The sequence below is a fragment of the Budorcas taxicolor genome, chromosome 11 (genome assembly GCF_023091745.1).
Source record: "Budorcas taxicolor isolate Tak-1 chromosome 11, Takin1.1, whole genome shotgun sequence".
Classification (NCBI taxonomy): domain Eukaryota; kingdom Metazoa; phylum Chordata; class Mammalia; order Artiodactyla; family Bovidae; genus Budorcas; species Budorcas taxicolor.
Genome location: NC_068920.1, coordinates 89,767,603 through 89,774,565, shown reverse-complemented (window position 1 = coordinate 89,774,565; position 6,963 = coordinate 89,767,603). Strand labels below are relative to the sequence as shown.

At 41.8% G+C, this 6,963-nt stretch overlaps 1 pseudogene; it reads right to left on the bottom strand.

The window, feature by feature from the left end:
- Nucleotides 1–5,612: 5,612 nt before the first annotated feature.
- Nucleotides 5,613–6,063, bottom strand: LOC128056610 (60S ribosomal protein L23a-like; annotated as a pseudogene).
- Nucleotides 6,064–6,963: the final 900 nt, after the last annotated feature.

Here is a 6,963-nt window from a genome sequence, read left to right as displayed (position 1 = left end):
GGGAAGCCTGGTGGGCTGCCGTCTATGGGGTCGCACAGAGTCAGACACGACTGAAGTGACTTAGCAGCAGCAGCAACACTAGTGGTACAGACATTTAGGAAAGCTGGTTTCAGGAAAAATAATGGGGCAGACTTTCCACAGTTGAGTCAGAACAGTGAGATATTCAATGCTTTAGAATGATGGGGCCACTGGTGCCTACACCACGCTAGAGCACTGTGGCTAGGATAGTACCAGGAAGAAGAATGCTGAAGAATATTTTCGCTGTCCAACGCCTCTAGATAACTGTCTACAGTATTGCGCTCTGTGAGACATTCAACTGTGTCATCAGGTCTTGCTGTGTTCTCTGACTGCAGGTGGTCCCTGCTGGCTGGACCCTGACCGTTCTCTCAGAAACAGTTTTTATGCTTTCAATATACCTCTCTCTGTTCCTGGCCACCCTGGACATCAGCTTCCAGGCTGGGACCCCACTACACTTTCTTCATTCTCCCCAAAAAGAGAGTAAAAAGAAAAGCATGCAACTCCTTTGAAAAAGAAATGGGACATTTCCATGCTCCTTATAAGAGGAATAAAGACCTAAACTAGACCTTTGGTCCATTTCCATTTAGGGTGAAGCATACATGGGTATCACTCCAGTGCTCTTGCCTGGAAAATCCCATGGACGGAGGAGGCTGGTAGGCTGCAGTCCATGGGGTCGCTAAGAGTCAGATACGACTGAGCGGCTTCACTTTCATTTTTCACTTTCAGGCATTGGAGAGGGAGATGGCAACCCACTCCAGTGTTCTTGCCTGGAGAATCCCAGGGACAGGGGAGCCTGGTGGGCTGCCATCTATGGGGTCACACAGAGTCGGACACGACTGAAGCAACTTAGCAGCAGCAGCAGCAGCATACAAGGTTATGATTATAGATCAAATAGAATGTCATCTTTCCTATGGAATCTTTTGTTTATTCAGTCAGTCATGTCCAACTCTTTGTGACCCAATGGATGGCATTACGCTAGGCTTCCCTGTCCAGCAGCATCTCCCAGAGCTTGCTCAAACTCATATCCATTCAGTCAGTGATGCCATCCAATCATCTCATCCTCTGTCATCCCCTTCTCCTCCTGCCTTCAATCTTTCTCAACATCAGGGTCTTTTCTAATGAGTCAGCTCTTCACATCAGGTGGTCAAAGTATTGGAGCTTCAACCTCAGCATCAGTCTTTCCAATGCAAATCAAAGGATTGATTTCCTTTAGGATTGACTGGTTGGATCTCCTTGCAGTCCAAGGGACTCTCAAGAGTCTTCTCCAACACCACAGTTCAAAACCATCAATTCTTCAGCATTCAGCCTTCTTCATGGTCCAACTCTCACATCCATGGAACCTTAGGAATTGTTTTAAAAATATTTTAATAAGTTAAAAATAAAAGCACCACCCTGCCACCCAGGTATCATATTACATTGAAATTAGCTGTGAGCAAGTTCTTTCACGTTAAATAAGATTGATTTTGCTAAATGATGAACACCATCCCTTCTAACATTCTTTGATCTAGTGAATGTATCCCTTTGTTTCTGATCCCTCTCTCCTGAAGTGGAAGAGAGGTTGAGATGGGGTATATGGACGCACAAACACTGGGGAGAAACACAGGAGTGACACAGGAGGTCAAATAGTCCAGGCAGGCTGGAGTGGCTTACCTGAAAAGGGTCTTCATAGCCATGGACAACTGATGAAGCCAAAGTCTGCAGGAGCCAAAGTCTACAAATGAATGAAGGTCAGAGGATTTGGATATGTGATGGCCACAAGTAGTGGAGTCAGTACAAAATGAGAAGTGGTATGGGGAAATTCCAAGCAGATAGGCTTTGGCCTGAACTCCTATCCCCTGTTTTTGTAAGTAGTCATTGCCACTAAAGGGGGCCAGGATGGAACAGGGCTTTCTGAGGTCTAATCTTGGCTGCCTTGGCTGCATCCAAGGATTTATTGAGTACATAGAGGTTGATGAAAAGTAATTGCAGTTTTGGACTGTGAATTTAAAATCATTATATCTAGGCTCAAATACATCTTTATTAATCAAAATAGGAACCATTACAATGAACACATTTTTGCCAATGAGAAATGTTTGTTTATTCTGTAGCATAAAAAAATCCATGTTTTTGGATTCAATGAACCCTTAAAAGGTATTTTCTACCTCCTGATGGTTGTGAAAGCATTTTCCCTGAAAAAAGTTGTAGAGATACTTGAAGAAGTGGTAGTTGGTTGGTGAGAAGTCAGGTGAATATGGCAGATGAGGCAAAACTTCATAGTCCAGTTTGTTCGACTTTCGAAGTGTTGGTTTTTTAATGTGGTCAGACATTGTCGTGGAGAAGAACTGGGCCCATTCTGTTGACCAATGCAGGCTGCAGTCGTTGCATTTTTTGGTGCATCTCATCAATTTGCTGAGCATACTTTCTCAGATGTAAAGATTTTGCCAGGATTCAAAAAGCTGTAGTGGAACAGACTGGCAGCAGCCCGCCAAACAGGGACCATGACCACTTCTGGGTGCAAGTTTGGCTTTGGAAAGTGCTTTGGAGCTTCTTATCAGTCCAACAACTGAGCTGTCAAATAAAATCCACTTTTCGTCTTATGTCACAATCTGATCAAGAAATGGTTTGTTGTTGTTGCATAGAATAAGAGAAGATGACACTTGAAAATGACAATTATTAAATTTGCAGTCAGTTCATAAGGCACCCACTTATTGAGCTTTTTCACCTTTCAAATGCCGAATGACCGTAGAATGATTGACACTGAGTTCTTTAGCAACTTCTCTTGCGGTCAAGAGCGTCACTTCAGATGATCCTCTCAACTGGTCCTTGTCAGCTTGGATGCCCAGCCACTGTGCTCCTCATCTTCAAGGCTCTCGTCTGCTCTGCAGAACTTCTTGAACCACCACTGTACTATATGTTCATTAGCAGTTCCTGGGCCAAGGGCATTGCTGATGTTGCAATTTGTCTCCACTGTTTTATGTCCCATTTTGAACCTGAATAAGAAAATCACTCAAATTTGCTTTTTGTCTAACATTATTTCCTTAGTCTAAAATACATGTAAAATAAACAGAAAGTAATGCCATTAGCAAGAAACATAAAATGAGAAATGCACATTAAAAGGATGTATAACATAGCCACATTTATTTAAGAATGTATTCCAATACCAAACAGCAAGGTTCAACAACATAAAACCACAATTACTTTTGCACCAACCTTATACTCTACTCTCTGATTTCCCTTCCCCAACTCCCATCCCCAGAGAAGCAACATTCTGCCAGACTGATGGACTTGGAGACATTCTCCCATTGTCTCAACTAGCTGTTTCTGAATAGAGGATCTACATTTCTAGTTATCAAAGGGAACAATGGGTAATGCCATTTAAAGAAAGGGAGAGGGTAACGTGTGTTTGTGAAACCAAGGAGCCAGGCACCATTCTGTCAGGAGTGCAAATTTCTGGGTCTTCACAGAGGTGAGGGTGTCAGGAGGTACAGGATGTCACATTGTACTCTGCCCTTTCCATTCTCCAGCTGTAGAGAGCACTGTCACTTAGGAAGATGAGTCTTTATTATAAGGATTGTTTGCCTATTTCTTTTTTTTTAATTTAATTTTTTTACTTTCCAATACTGTATTGGTTTTGCCATACATTGACATGAATCCACCACAGGTGTACATGAGTTCCCAACCCTGAACCCCCCTCCCATCACCCTCCCCATATCATCTCTCTGGGTCATCCCAGTGCACCAGCCCCAAGCATCCTGTATCCTGTATTGAACCTAGACTAGCAATTCATTTCTTACATGATAGTATACATGTTTCAATGCCATTCTCTCAATTCATCCCACCCTCTCCCTCTCCCAGAGTCCATAAGTCTGTTCTTTACATCTGTGTCTCTTTTGCTGTATCGCATACAGGGTTATCGTTACCATCTTTCTAAATTCCATATATATGCGTTAATATACTGTATTGGTGTTTTTCTTTCTGGCTTACTTCACTCTGTATAATCGGCTCCAGTTTCCTCCACCTCATTAGAACTGATTCAAATGTATCCTTTTTAATGGCTGAGTAATACTCCATTGTGTATATGTACCACAGCTTTCTTATCCATTCATCTGCTGATGGACATCTAGGTTGCTTCCATGTCCTGGCTATTATAAACAGTGTTGCAATGAACATTAGGGTACACGTGTCTCTTTCAATTCTGGTTTCCTCAGTGTGTATGCCCAGCAGTGGGATTGCTGGGTCATAAGGCAGTTCTATTTGTAGTTTTTTAAGAAATCTCCACACTGTTCTCCATAGTGGCTGTACTAGTTTGCATTCCCACCAACAGTGTAAGAGGGTTCCCTTTTCTCCACACCCTCTCCGGCATTTATTGCTTGTAGACTTTTGGATCGCAGCCATTTGTTTGCCTATTTCAAACTATTTTTTCCCTCTTGGCTCTGATTTCTCATTCTTTGACTTTTAAAATCAACTTTAAAGAACACTTTTTGAAAAGTCTGGCTGTTGTTAACTTTTTACTATTACAAACATGATCATGACAAACAGCTTTATACATACATCTTTGTATATTTGTTCAATTATTTCCTGAGGATAAATTCCTAGAAGTAAAATTGCTGAATCAAAAGAAGTGGATGCTTGGGAGGAATTTAGTATAATTTGCTAAATTACCCTTCAGAAATATAACAATGTACATGTCATCAACAGGTTATGACAATATCCTTTATCTGTATGCAGCAAACATTTTCAAATCTTTGCTAATCTGAAGGTTAAAAATATGTCTCCTTCTTGAATTAATTTCATTTTCAGCTACCAAAGATATTTTTTGTTACTCATGTTTATTTGCTACTTTAATTTCTTCTTTTTGTGAGTTTCCTTTTTATGTTCTTTGTCTATTTTTCTTTCACAACATTTAGCTTTATCTTATTTATTAAGCTCAGTCATGTCTGACTCTTTACGATCCCATTGACTATAACCCGCCAGGCTCCTCTGTCCATGGAATTCTCCAGGAAAGAATACTGGAATGGGTTGCCAATTCCTTCTCCAGGGGATCTTCCTGATCCAGGGATAGAACATGGGTCTTCCACATTGCAAGCAGATTCTTTACCGTCTGAGCCACCAGGGAAGCCCTTATTTACTAATAAGAGGTCTTTATCTGTTAGGACTATTAACTGTTTGTACACCATTGCAAGTGTTCCTCCAGTTTGTCCTTTCTCTCTCTCTCTTTTGTTTTCTAATTTTCCCCCTGGTCTCTGATTAACAACATTCTCTCTTGTTCCATCCAGGTTATCAAATCTGGCTTGGAAAAAACCAAACCAGAAAATCACAGATCTCATAATGGAGTTTCATTATTTGCTGATTCATTTCCTACTGCCACTTCTCCAGGATCTTCTCTCTCGCTCTGAAAAATATAAGGTCACATCATCAAGCGTCATGGTTATCAGAATAGTCCATAGCACTTCACGGTCCCACCAGCCCCAGCCCAGCAGTGCCCAGTGTCCTGGAAGCTGCCTGGACCTTCCTTGCCCCTTGGCCTTCCATTCTGCCAGACCTTTGTCCTTTGTGAGTTTTTTTTTAAACATAGTGAAAACTTTTACATTTAGAATTAGTCAGCTGGACTCAGTTTAGATGATCCCAGTTTTGTTGGCAACATTCAAAGCATCATAGTCAGGAGTCAGTTGAACCTATGCCTTCTCCTCTCCATCAGACCTGATCAGGGTGTTGTCCTTAGCCACGTCAATGTCACAGAGCTTCTTCACAGCCTGTTTAGTTTGGTGCTTGTTGGCCTTGACAGCCACAGTGAACACCAGTGTGTTTCTGACTCTGTGGTGAGCAGGAACTTGATGATGGCATAGTGGTCAAGCTTCTTTCTCCTAGGGGCATTCTTCAGAGGATGTTTGGGCTGCCTCCTGAGCCACAGTGTTTTGAGCCATCGGAAGGTGGGTGACGTCTGGATCTTCCTTTTTTGTTTCTGGCTGTGGACACCTTTCAAGACTGCTTTCTTGGTCTCAGAGCCTTTGCTTTGGCTCCAGCTTTGGGAGAGTCAGGGGCTTCCTTCTTTATCTTTGGTGCCATCTTTGTGAAAAGGCCTGTCGTTTGTGTTTATCATTGTTTTTGGCCTTCACTTTGCTTTGTCTTTCTTGATCATACAAAATTTTTCTATTATTATTATTATTATTATCATTTGTGGCACTGTTGGGCAGCTTTTGGGATCTTAGTTCCCTGACCAGTGATCGAAACTGCACCCTGGTGGTGAAAGCACCAAGTCCTAACCACTGGAACACCGGGGAATTCCCAAAATTTTATTATTTTTGTTTAGACAAATCTATCTGATACTTGCCTTTAGAAGAAAAATTTCTGAAAGAAGCCAGAGGGGAAAAAACCACCTTAATTATAGGGAACAAAGATATGAATTACATCAGACTTCTCTTTAGAAACCATGCAAGCAAGAAGAGATTAGAGTGAAATATTTAGTGTTGAACAAAAGAAGCTACCAAACTAGATAGCTGTATCCAGTTAAATTATCTTTCAAAAGTGAAGGAGAAATAAAGACTTTTTCAGGCAAATAAAAGCAAAGGAATTTGTCACTAGTCATCCTGCCCTTATGAGAAATGGTAAAAGAGACTCTTTCAAGAGAAGAATGTATAGATCATATATCTGCTGCTGCTGCTGCTAAGTCACTTCAGTCGTGTCTGACTCTGTGCGACCCCATAGATGTCTAGCAGCCCACCAGGCTCCCCCATCCCTGGGATTCTCCAGGCAAGAACACTGGAGTGGATTGCCATTTCCTTCTCCAATGCATGAAAGTGAAAAGTGAAAATGAAGTCGCTCAGCCATGTCCGACTCTTAGCAACTTCATGGACTGCAGCCTACCAGGCTCCTCCATCCATGGGATTTTCCAGGCAAGAGTACTGGAATGGGGTGCCATTGCCTTCTCCAGATCATATATCTAGACCTGTAGAAAATACATATTAG